Source organism: Bombina bombina, chromosome 3, assembly GCF_027579735.1.
Source record: "Bombina bombina isolate aBomBom1 chromosome 3, aBomBom1.pri, whole genome shotgun sequence".
Taxonomy (NCBI): Eukaryota; Metazoa; Chordata; class Amphibia; order Anura; family Bombinatoridae; genus Bombina; species Bombina bombina.
Window position 1 is genome coordinate 233,249,793 of NC_069501.1, and position 12,331 is coordinate 233,262,123.

Below are 12,331 nucleotides of genomic sequence, written 5' to 3' on the forward strand. Positions count from 1 at the left end.
GTTTATAGTACAGCAATTCGCATAGTCATTCATACTTAGGGCCTTACTATTCAGTATTCAGGCTATATAAATGTTGGGGAAACTTGTTGCATATAGTGGGTATTTTTCAACATTGAGCAAATAATAACCTACCAACAAGCTTAAACTATCGAAAGAGTAGTTGAATCTACTGATAGGTAGCGAGCCCTCAACATGGTATCAGACAACAGGTCCTCATGCAAACGATGATATATTTACCCACAGTAAGGGAGAGGGGAAAATATAAGTTATATCAATATGGTTCCTAATTGTCTCAGTAGAATGAGTCAGGCAATAACAAGTTCAGGCTATATAGTCTGCCTATCCAGTTGGCATGGGAGCAAAGTGAACCCATCTAAGCTAAAAACTGTGCAGGGGAATTGATGGCTAAACCTAGGCTAAAACTGCACACAAGGGTACTAGCTAGATTAGACTCACAGCTATGCGCAGTGGGGCCTGTCTTAAGTTGAAACTGTGAGATTATAAGCATCTCCCTCTGTCATACATTTATATTTTGTCTGGGCCTAACAGAAAAGTGGTGAAGCACTCAAAACATCATTGCATAGCACAGGTACACCCACCAACCAGTAAGCATGTATACAAACTTTAATAATGATGTGAAAAAAGATAACCCATACATTTAAAACAATTAGCTTCCTATAGGAAATGGGATACTAAAGGGCAGCAACAATCAGTAATGCGTTAGAAGATATTAGTAAAAACAGTAATAGTGGCAACATAAATAGGCAACTAACCACAAGGAAATCATCTTTAGTTCTAGACATATTAGAAACATGGAGGGTTCAGGCTTAACTCTACACATTATCAGATATTGATCTTCATAAACGTAGAATTCATAAACCCAGCTGTTATAATGTTATTTAATGAGTCTAAGATCTATACTGAATTAGTATATATAATAGGCCAGGTGGTTTTGTGATCCTGGGCATCCAGAGTCCGCTGCTGTCTGAATGCTATCACCCCACTCCGGTTCTCATGCTGGTATTAGGGAGCTGAGAATTTTCATTTCGCAAGATCACCATGCGAGAGGTACCGACTTTGAGCATAGTCTTTGAGCAGTATACCGTGATATCCCAGTCTATGCAAATCCCTGGGGCAATGTATTGACAGGCGGCCGACAACAATTCACACGTGGCAGCAGGGCCATACTTAAGGAAGAGGGCCGCCTTCCCAGCCGCAACTGAGCCAGCGGCAGCAGTCAACAACCCCTCACAGGGGCAGATGTCAGCAACTCTCACCCATCCGCAGCCACTGGTGGGGAGCTCTCCAGAGACACAGGCGTTATTCACAGGGGTCGTTAAGTAGCTGCACGGCGGGGTCAATGATCCACAACCTTCACCGGGACCTCCCATGGTTCCGTTCCATAATAGCTGCTTCTCAGAGAGAACGGGTGCGGTGGACAAGTCCTCAGCTTTCAGTTGTACTGCTCCGGGCCTCAGATCAGCAGCCATCTCTCTCTCCCCTTCAATCAGAGTATGCCTCTCTTGTTTGCGTCCGGCTTCAATCTTGGTCAATAGACCGTCAAATCTGTTAAGGATCTTCAGCTCATAGCTAGCGAATAGGGTCAGTACTGTGGCGTAGAGATCTCCTTCCATAGTTAGAAGAAATGGCGGCCAATTAAATTACTACAGACCCAGGCGCTTTATCCGTTTCAACCGGGTGTATTACATGAACCCCTTAGATGCCCAGTGATAGCTTAATATGAAACTGTCAGTTTTTTTTAAGAGGAAAACTTAAAATAAGATCAGGAGCCTCCTTGATGTGTGTCTTGTTGCTCTTGCTGCTGGCTCCGCCCCCTCTAACGCTGCTTTTTCACTACCGCTGGTATTACAAGTCTTGCAGGTTTAGGGGCCCCACACACTTTTTTGGCCTTACCGCAAACCAACACTCCTGGGAGACCAAAAAGTGAGCGGTACACCCTATACCTCCAAGATCCGTAACGCATTATAAAGTCAGTAGTTATGAGTTTTTCACTACAACGCCGTAGCATAAAACTCATAACTAAAGTGCTAAAAAGTACACTAACACCCATAAACTACCTATTAACCCCTAAACTGAGGCCCTCCCACATCGCAAACACTATAATACAATTTTAACCCCTAATCTGCCGCTACGGACATCGCCGCCACTAAATAAACATATTAACCCCTAAACCGCCGCACTCCTGCCTCGCAAACACTAGTTAAATATTATTAACCCCTAATCTGCTACCCCTAACATCGCCGCCATCTACATTATGCTTATTAACCCCTAATCTGCCGCCCCTAACATCGCCGCAACTGTCAGAATACTTTTGAGATTAGCCTCTAAATTTAGAATATAGCAGTTAGATAGAATATTATACATATGGGTATGTAACACAAAGTTGGTAACTGGGTCGCCTAAGTGACCAACTGTGTGTGTTAATATTGCCCAAGTAACTTATATCACATATATATATTTGGTTTGTATGTGATGAGAGTTTAGCGGGCATTCATAGGAGTTACAGCACATATGATGTGTAATTGTAGCGTGGAGAGCGGTACAGCTATTTGACAAAATGTAGTATGGCTTATAATAGCAAACACCACTAATAACAGAGTTAGCGTTATTTACCTAAGAAAGCATAAACTTGTACAGTTCACTCTCATACAACCTGATCCCAGAGTGTAGCGTGGAGAAGTTACTGCAGTCGGCAATAGCTGATGACGTCAGCCGAATACACCGTGTGATGCGGGAGAGACAAGGTAGGAGCTGCGTCGCACACAGTGTAGATGTGACAGGCAGCAGATGCGGCAGAGATTAGGAAGTTCGTTAGTGAGACGTAACTCGACCTCCGGTATAAGCTTGCTGAGGAACAGCAAGTAGGCAAGGGAATTTCTGAGCTAGTTTGGATTTTACTAGCAGACAGGAAAAATTAACCAAGCAATGATGAGTGGAAGAGGAGGTGCTTAAATACCACTGGTGAAGAGTGGAAGATGAATCCTTAAAGGGACAGAGGAAGTAAATCCTGACAGAGCCCCCCCCCAAGGAAACCACTGCAAGGTTTCATGGCACTGGTCTATCTGGGTTACGACGATGGAACATGGAGACCAGACGTGGAGCCATGACATTAGTCGCAGGCTCCCAAGAATCTTCAGAGGCATCATAACCCTGCCAGTGAACCAAATATTCAAGTCGTCCATTCCTCATACGAGAGTCAACTATGCTCTGCACCTCATACTCTGGATCATCTAATAGGTCGTAAGAGGCAAGAACATCAGACGTGGAGCTGGTAGAAGAATCACAAGGCTTGATGAGTGACACATGAAAAGTCGGGTGGATTCTATAGGAGTCCGGTAATTTCAAAGTGACCGTGACAGGATTGGGCATGGCCAATATCTGAAATGGACCAACAAAAAGTCTAGCAAGTTTCTTTGATGGAACATGAAGCTTGAGGTTTTTTGTAGATAACCAAACCATTTGTCCAATGCGATAGGTGGGCTGTTGTCGATGGCGGAGATCGTACTGTCTCTTGTGAGATGCCTGGGCATGCTTTATGTTGTCTTTTATGATCGTAAAAGCTTTCGAAATGTCATTAATAGTGTCGTTCACTAAGGGGCAGGCCGATTCAACTCTGGGTAGCATATGACTTCTGGGATGCAATCCGTTATTAATGTAAAATGGACTATACTTAGTAGAAGCATTGGGGGTGTTATTGTACGTGAACTCTGCGAGAGGTAAGAAAGTGCACCAAGACTCTTGTTGTTGTGAACAATAACACCTGAGATATTGTTCCAACCACTGGTTGGTTCTTTCCGTTTGCCCATTACATTGGGGGTGATATGAGGTAGTTAATTTTCGGTCTATACGTAAAGCAATACAGAGTTCTTTCCAAAATCTTGAGGTAAACTGTGTACCCCTGTCGGAGAGTACACTGGTAGGTATGCCATGTAGTCGGATTATCTCTCTGATGAATAACTGAGCTGTAGTCAATGCAGTGGGTACAGATGGGGTCGGAATGAAATGTGCCATTTTAGAGAACATATCAACTACGACCATGATACATGTATGAGACGATGATTTGGGGAGATCTACTATGAAGTCGAGACTTACATCAGTCCAAGGGATATTTGGAACTGGATAAGGTTGTAGTAGACCCACGGGTTTCAAATGGGAAGGTTTGGAACTGGAACAAATGTCACATTTGGAGATGTAATTTCTTACATAGGAACCCATGGAGGGCCACCAGTAAGATCGTTTGAGAATTGAATACGTCTTATGGAACCCAAGATGTCCAGCTAGTGGAGAATCATGTACTGTTTCAAGGAAGCGGGTTCTGAGATCTGTAGGTATATATAGTAATTGGTTGTGATAATACAAACCATCAGGAGCCAGATAGAGGGATGTGGTTGGTTTAGAAGAGTCATTAGCTTGTGAAGTCCTGAGATCTACAGGTATAGTTGTGAGAGAAGCCAATACATTCTCCTTTGGAATGATGGTAGAAGGAGTATTATCAATGTCTGGTCGTTGATATAGACGTGAAAGGGCATCAGCTTTGCCATTCTTGGATCCCGGCCTGTATGTTATGATGTATTGGAAGCGTGAGAAATAGAGGCTCCATCTGAGTTGCCTTGCTGACAGAGTCCTGTTGGTTTGGAGATATTGTAAGTTCTTATAATCTGTCAGGATGACGATAGGGAAAACTGATCCCTCGAGGAGATGACGCCAATGGTCAAAAGAAGCTTTTATAGCGAGCAACTCCTTCTCTCCTACTGGATAATTGAGTTCTGCTGTTGTTAATACCCTTGAAAAAAATGCTACAGGGTGTATGGGTTCTGTAAAAGACTTCCTCTGTGAAAGAATTGCCCCCAAGGCAAAATCAGAAGCATCGACCTCTAAAATAAATTGTGAATTAGTATCAGGGAACTGAAGGATAGGTGCAGTGGTAAAACGATCCTTTAAGGTATCAAATGCCTGTTGAGTAAGTGGGGTCCAATCAAATTTATTTTGTAACTTTGTTAAATCAGATAAAGGTTTCGACAATGAGGCGAATTTATGGATAAATTTGCGGTAAAAATTGGCGAAACCGAGAAATCTTTGTATGTCCTTCCTATTTTTTGGGATAGGCCATTGCTTAATGCATGAAACCTTGGTTTCTTCCATCTTAATACCTGTGGGGGTGATGAGGTATCCCAGGAATGATACTTGGGTAACATGAAACAAACACTTTTCAAGTTTAGCATACAAACTATGTGTACGTAAGCGGGTGAGGACAGTTGTAACATGTTGTATATGTTCTTCGAGATTTTGTGAGAATATGAGTATATCATCTAAATACACCACGATGTATACATCTAATATGTCACGGAAAATATCGTTAATGAAATTTTGAAATGTAGCCGGTGCGTTACACAAACCGAAAGGCATAACAGTATACTCAAACAACCCGTAACGGGTTCTAAATGCTGTTAGCCATTCGTCACCGGCACGGATTCTAATGAGGTTATAGGCCCCTCTTAGGTCCAATTTGGTGAAGACCTGGGCACCACGTAACCTCTCAATTAATTCGGGGATTAAAGGTAATGGGTACCTATTCTTAATTGTTTTCTTATTGAGTTCCCTATAGTCTATGATAGGCCTGAGTGATCCATCCTTATTCTTTACAAAGAAAATACCAGCACCTGCTGGCGAAGTGGAGGGTCTAATAAAACTCTTATCCAGATTTTCCTGTAAATAAGTTTTTAGATGATCTAACTCTGGTTTGGATAAGGGGTATATGTGGCCATATGGTATACTGGAGCCTGGGAGTAGATCTATAGGGCAATCGTATGCTCTGTGTGGAGGTAATGATAATGAGTCTTTCTTACTGAACACATCTCTGAAATTATCATAACATAGAGGGAGTTTAGGATCTGTAAGCACTGCGATGTGTTGTGGTGAAAAACAGTTGTTAGTACAATAAATGGAGTTAAGAGCGACAGAAAAATCTTTCCAATGGAGAGTAGGTTGGTGGGTCTTTAGCCAAGACATACCTAAAATGATAGGGAAAATAGGTGAGGTAATGACATTAAATGTTATGATTTCTGTATGACCTGTATCAGTAACCATAAGTAAAGGTGTCGTTTGTTGTCTCACAGGACCTGAGGAGAGAGGTGAACCATCAACAACGTTAAAAGAAAGTGGAACAGGTTTTAATTCAACTGGAATTTTATTGGCTCTCACATACTCTAAATCGACAAAATTACCACATGCACCGGTATCGATTAAGGCTTCAGTTTTGACTGAGTGTCGATGCCACTGTAACGAGAGAGGTAGAAAAAAATAAGTGTTGGTTTTTTCTTTTACATTATGATTATATATATTTCTTCTAAACGTACCAGTCTTTTGTTTTAACAGTAATGGGCATGCCTTGACATCATGATCTCTGGCTGCGCAATAGCTACAGAGACCCAGAAGGCGTCTTCTGTTTTTTTCTTGCTGAGTCAAAGGTCCCTTGATCGCTCCTATCTCCATTGGGACCTCGTGATCCTGTTGTTTTAGCATGGTGGTAGGTGGCGGTCTTTTTAAGGTACCTGAGTAGCCAGTTCTCTCGTGGCGGCGTTCCCTGATCCGTCTATCGATGGTAATGCTTAAAGTGTATAATTCCTCCAGTGTAGGAGGTATGCCAAACTTAGACAACTCATCCTTTATGTCATCTGACAACCCAATTCGGAAATGGTTCTTGAGGGACGGCTCATTCCATTGAGAGTCCCTAGCATGTATCTTGAACTGTGCTATATAGTCCTCTACAGGTTGCTTATTTTGTTTTAGGGCTCTAATGGACGCTTCAGCTGAGCTTTGCTTGAAAGGATCGTCATACAGGGATGACATCTCTTTTAAAAAATCATCTAATGAGTTAAGGATTGGATCTTGTGTTTCATAATATGTGTCAGCCCATGCACGGGGCTCAGCCCTGAGAAACGATATAATAGTCAAGACCTTTAATCTATCTGTTCTGTAAGTGGTTGGTTTAAGTTCAAAAAGCAGAAGGCATGAGTTTTTGAACTCCCTGAACTGGGTTCTGTTTCCTGAGAATTTCTCAGGGAGGCTGATCTGTGGTTCAGGCAGCTGCATATTAGAATTAGGTTTACTGTTGTATAAATCTCTGAGACATGTTTTTACTGTCTCATTATCACTCTGCAAATCTCTGATACTTTGTGTGAGACTATCAATGCGCTGTGAAATATTAGTGAACTGATCTGCTATTTCCTCAGAAGACATTTTTATGGCTTGGTTAATATGTCAGAATACTTTTGAGATTAGCCTCTGAATTTAGAATATAGCAGTTAGATAGAATATTATACATATGGGTATGTAACACAAAGTTGGTAACTGGGTCGCCTAAGTGACCAACTGTGTGTGTTAATATTGCCCAAGTAACTTATATCACATATATATATTTGGTTTGTATGTGATGAGAGTTTAGCGGGCATTCATAGGAGTTACAGCACATATGATGTGTAATTGTAGCGTGGAGAGCGGTACAGCTATTTGACAAAATGTAGTATGGCTTATAATAGCAAACACCACTAATAACAGAGTTAGCGTTATTTACCTAAGAAAGCATAAACTTGTACAGTTCACTCTCATACAACCTGATCCCAGAGTGTAGCGTGGAGAAGTTACTGCAGTCGGCAATAGCTGATGACGTCAGCCGAATACACCGTGTGATGCGGGAGAGACAAGGTAGGAGCTGCGTCGCACACAGTGTAGATCCGACAGGCAGCAGATGCGGCAGAGATTAGGAAGTTCGTTAGTGAGACGTAACTCGACCTCCGGTATAAGCTTGCTGAGGAACAGCAAGTAGGCAAGGGAATTTCTGAGCTAGTTTGGATTTTACTAGCAGACAGGAAAAATTAACCAAGCAATGATGAGTGGAAGAGGAGGTGCTTAAATACCACTGGTGAAGAGTGGAAGATGAATCCTTAAAGGGACAGAGGAAGTAAATCCTGACAGCAACCTACATTATATTTATTAACTCCTAAACTGATACCCCCAACATCGCCGCCACCTACCTACATTTATTAACCCCTAATCTGCCGTCCCCAACATCGCCGTCACTATTCTAAATTTATTAACCCCTTAAACCTAAGTCTAACCCTAACCCTAACACCCCCTAACTTAAATATAATTTAAATAAATCTAAATAAAATTACTATAATTAACTAAATTATTCCTATTTAAAACTAAATACTTACCAATAAAATAAACCCTAAGCTAGCTACAATATAACTAATAGTTACATTCGGCTAGATTACGAGTTTTTCGTTATTAGCTGTGCGAGTTTTCTCTCACCGCTAACTTACCTGCAGCGCTGGTATTACGGGTTTTTACAAACCCGACGTTAAAAGGCAAGAAGTGAGCGTTGAGCAAAATTTAGCTCCTTACCGCACTTCAATACCAGCGCTGCTTAAGTCAGCGGTGAGCTAGTCGTACGTGCTCGTGCACGATTTCCCCATAGGAATCAATGGGGAGTGCCGGCTGAAAAAAAGCCAAACACCTGCAAAAAAGCAGCGTAAAACTCCTTAACGCAGCCTGATTGATTCCTATAGGGAAATACATTTTATGTTTACACCTAACACCCTAACATGAACTCTGAGTTTAAACACCCCTAATCTTACACTTATTAACCCCTAATCTGCTGCACCGACATCGCCGACACCGACATTATTCTTATTAACCCCTTATCTGCCACTCCGGACACCGCCACCACCTACATTATACTTATGAACCTCTAATCTGCTGCCCCCAACATCGCCGACACCTACATTATATTTATTAACCCCTAATCTCCCTCACCCAATGTCGTCGCAACCTAACTACACTTATTGACCCCTAATCTGCCACCCCCCAACGTCGCTGTCACTATAATAAACATATTAACCCCTAAACCGCCGCACTCCCGCCTTGCAAACATTAGTTAAATATTATTAACCCCTAATCTGCCGTCCCTAACATCGCTGCCACCTATCTACATTTATTAACCCCTAATCTGCCGTCCCCAACGTAGCCGCCACTATACTAAATGTATTAACCCCTAAACCTAAGTCTAACCCTAACACCCCCTAACATAAATATAATTTAAATAAATCTAAATAAAAATTTATATTATTACCTAAATAATTCCTATTTAAAACTAAATACTTACCTATAAAATAAACCCTAAGCTAGCTACAATATAACTAATAGTTACATTGTAGCTAACTTAGGCTTTATTTTTCTTTTACAGGCAAGTATGTATTTATTTTAACTAGGTACAATAGTTATTAAATAGTTATTAACTATTTAATTACTACCTAGCTAAAATAAATACAAAAGTACCTGTAAAATAAAACCTAACCTAAGTTACAATAACACCTAACCTAACCCTACAATTAACTAATTTAACTAAATTAAAAACAATTAAATAAATTAAATTAAATTAGCTAAAGAACAAAAAAACACTAAATGACACAAAATAATAAACAAATTACAAGATCTTTAAACTAATTACACCTAATCTAATAGCCCTATGAAAATAATAAAAGCCCCCCAAAATAAAAAAAAACCCTAGCCTAAACTAAACTATCAATAGCCCTTAAAAGGGCCTTTTGGGGGGCATTGCCCCAAAGAAATCAGCTCTTTTACCTGTAAAAAAAAATACAAACAACCCCCCCAACAGTAAAACCCACCACCCATGCAACCAACCCCCCAAATAAAATACTATCGAAAAAAACTTAAGCTCTCCATTGCCCTGAAAAGGGCTTTTGGATGGGCATTGCCCTTAAAAGGGCAGTTAGCTCTATTGCAGGCCCAAACCCTAACCTAAAAATAAAACCCACCCAATGCACCCTTAAAAAAACCTAACATTAACCCCCTGAAGATCGACTTACAGTTCTGAAGACCGGACATCCATCCTCAAGGAAGCGGCAGATGTCTTCATCCAAGCTGTGCCGAAGTCCTCAACGAAGCAGGGAGAAGTCTTTATCCAAGCCGGGCAAAGTGGTCCTCCAGACGGGCAGAAGTCTTCATCCATACGGCATCTTCTATCTTCATCCATCCGACGCGGAGCGGGTCCATCTTTAAGACATCTGACGCGGAGCATCCTCTTCTGCTGACGGACTAAAGACGAATGAAAGTACCTTTAAATGTCGTCATCCAAGATGGCGTCCCTTAGATTCCGATTGGCTGATAGAATTCTATCAGCCAATCGGAATTAAGGTAGAAAAAATCCTATTGGCTGATTGGATCAGCCAATAGGATTGAGCTCGCATTCCATTGGCTGATTGGAACAGCCAATAGAATGCGAGCTCAATCCTATTGGCTGATTGGATCAGCCAATAGGATTGAAGTTCAATCCTATTGGCTGATTGCATCAGCCAATAGGATTTTTTCTACCTTAATTCTGATTGGCTGATAGATTTAGCCAATCGGAATCTAAGGGACGCCATCTTGGATGACGTCATTTAAAGCAGCAGTCGCCAACCAGTGGTCCATGGACCACAGGTTCTCCACGTTAAGATGTTGGTGGTCATTGACACCATCAAGCAGGAATTAATCTCCTCTGGTGTTGTCACCCCTGTCGTGCCGCAACTCCCTACAGTGCCTGGCTGGACATCAGTGAAAACTGAAGGAGGAGTTAAATTACAATCTCCCTACGCACATTGTGTAGTACTGCGCAACTTGCGTAGCTAGATTGTATTTTGAACTCCTCCCATCCGGCGTGCTTTTCTGAGGAAGATGATTCCATTCGAAAAGCCAGCAGAGGTTAATAGTCTTGGCTTTGGAATTTAAGTATATATAAAAAAAGAAAATCTTAAAAATTTTTTTTTATCATATTTAATTTATTTTCTTCCCTTTACTAGTCTCTTTGTAGTAGTTTTCCTAATTCCTTCAGATTGATTTACATCACTGTTTGTTTTCCTCCTCTTTTTTTTATTTTTTTATTAAATATTAATTATTTTTCATTCTAATAATTTTCCTGTGCACAAAGCCATTCCACCTGAATTCCAGTAATTGCCATCGAGCAGATCAGCCATAGCCCACCAATATTACAGTAATTGCCAGTGACATCAGTAGTGGTTAGCTCACACCCATATTGAGAGCTTTCTGATAAAAAAAACTTAATTTATGACTCCAATATCTGCCCATGATCATAAGTAGTTTTGAATAATTTCTAACTGGGGAGGTAGCTTGGAAGTCTTGTGGTCCTTTTAAACATAATTCTTCCCCCCCCCCCCACTTTCTGCCTCTCTGTTTCCAGCTAAAAGTTGTCATCCTCCATCTGTCATTTGGAAGTGTGCTCTCAGTTCTGTCATTCAGTTAGTTAATTCCAAAAAATAATTCTTAAAAATGTGTAAATATATACATAATGTAAACTTAGCTATGGTTATACTAGTTATGTACAGTATGTGTGTGTTTATATATATATATATATATATATATATATATATATATATATATATATATATATATACATATACACACATACACACATACACACACACACACATATAAATTATACAGGTTTGTACCTTTTTTAAAAAAAATCATGTTAGTGGTCCATGGGATTCAAAATTGGGAGTTTAGTGGTCCCTGAGGTCTGAAAGGTTGGCGACCCCTGATTTAAAGGTACCTTCATTCATCGTTAGTCCGTTGGAAGAAGAGGATGCTCTGCGTCGGATGTCTTGAAGATGGACCTGCTCCGCGCCGGAAGGATGAAGATAGAAAATGCCGTCTGGATGAAGACTTCTGCTCATCTGGAGGACCACTTCTGCCCATCTGGTGGACCACTTCTTCCCATCTGGAGGACCACTTCTGCTGGCTTTGTTGAGGACATCTTGCCGCTTGCATGAAGACTTCTCCCAGTAAGTGAATCTTCGGGGGTTAGTGTTAGGATTTTTTTAAGGGTGTATTGGGTGGGTTTATTTTTGAGGTTAGGGCTTTGGGCCTGCAATAGAGCTAAATGCCCTTTTAAGGGCAATGCCCATCCAAATGCCCTTTTCAGGGCAATGGGGAGCTTAGGTTTTTATTTGGGGGTTGGTTTTGTGGGTGGTGGGTTTTACTATTGGGGGGTTGTTTGTATTTTTTTTTACAGGTAAAAGAGCTGATTTCTTTGGGGCAATGCCCACAAAAAGGCCCTTTTAAGGGCTATTGATAGTTTAGTTTAGGCTAGGATTGTTTTTATTTTGGAGGGGATTTTTTTTTTATTTTGATAGGGCTATTAAATTTGGTGTAATTAGTTTAAATATCTTGTAATTTGTTTTTTATTTTCTGTAATTTAGTGGGGGGGGGTTTGTGTGATTTAGCTAAT

The 12,331-nt window shown here is 40.9% G+C and overlaps 1 long non-coding RNA gene across 1 annotated transcript in view; it reads right to left on the reverse strand.

The window, feature by feature from the left end:
* LOC128651572 (uncharacterized) overlaps positions 1 to 12,331 on the reverse strand; it is a 40,828-nt gene that overhangs the window by 3,627 nt on the left and 24,870 nt on the right. The gene's annotated exons all lie outside the window — the stretch shown is intronic.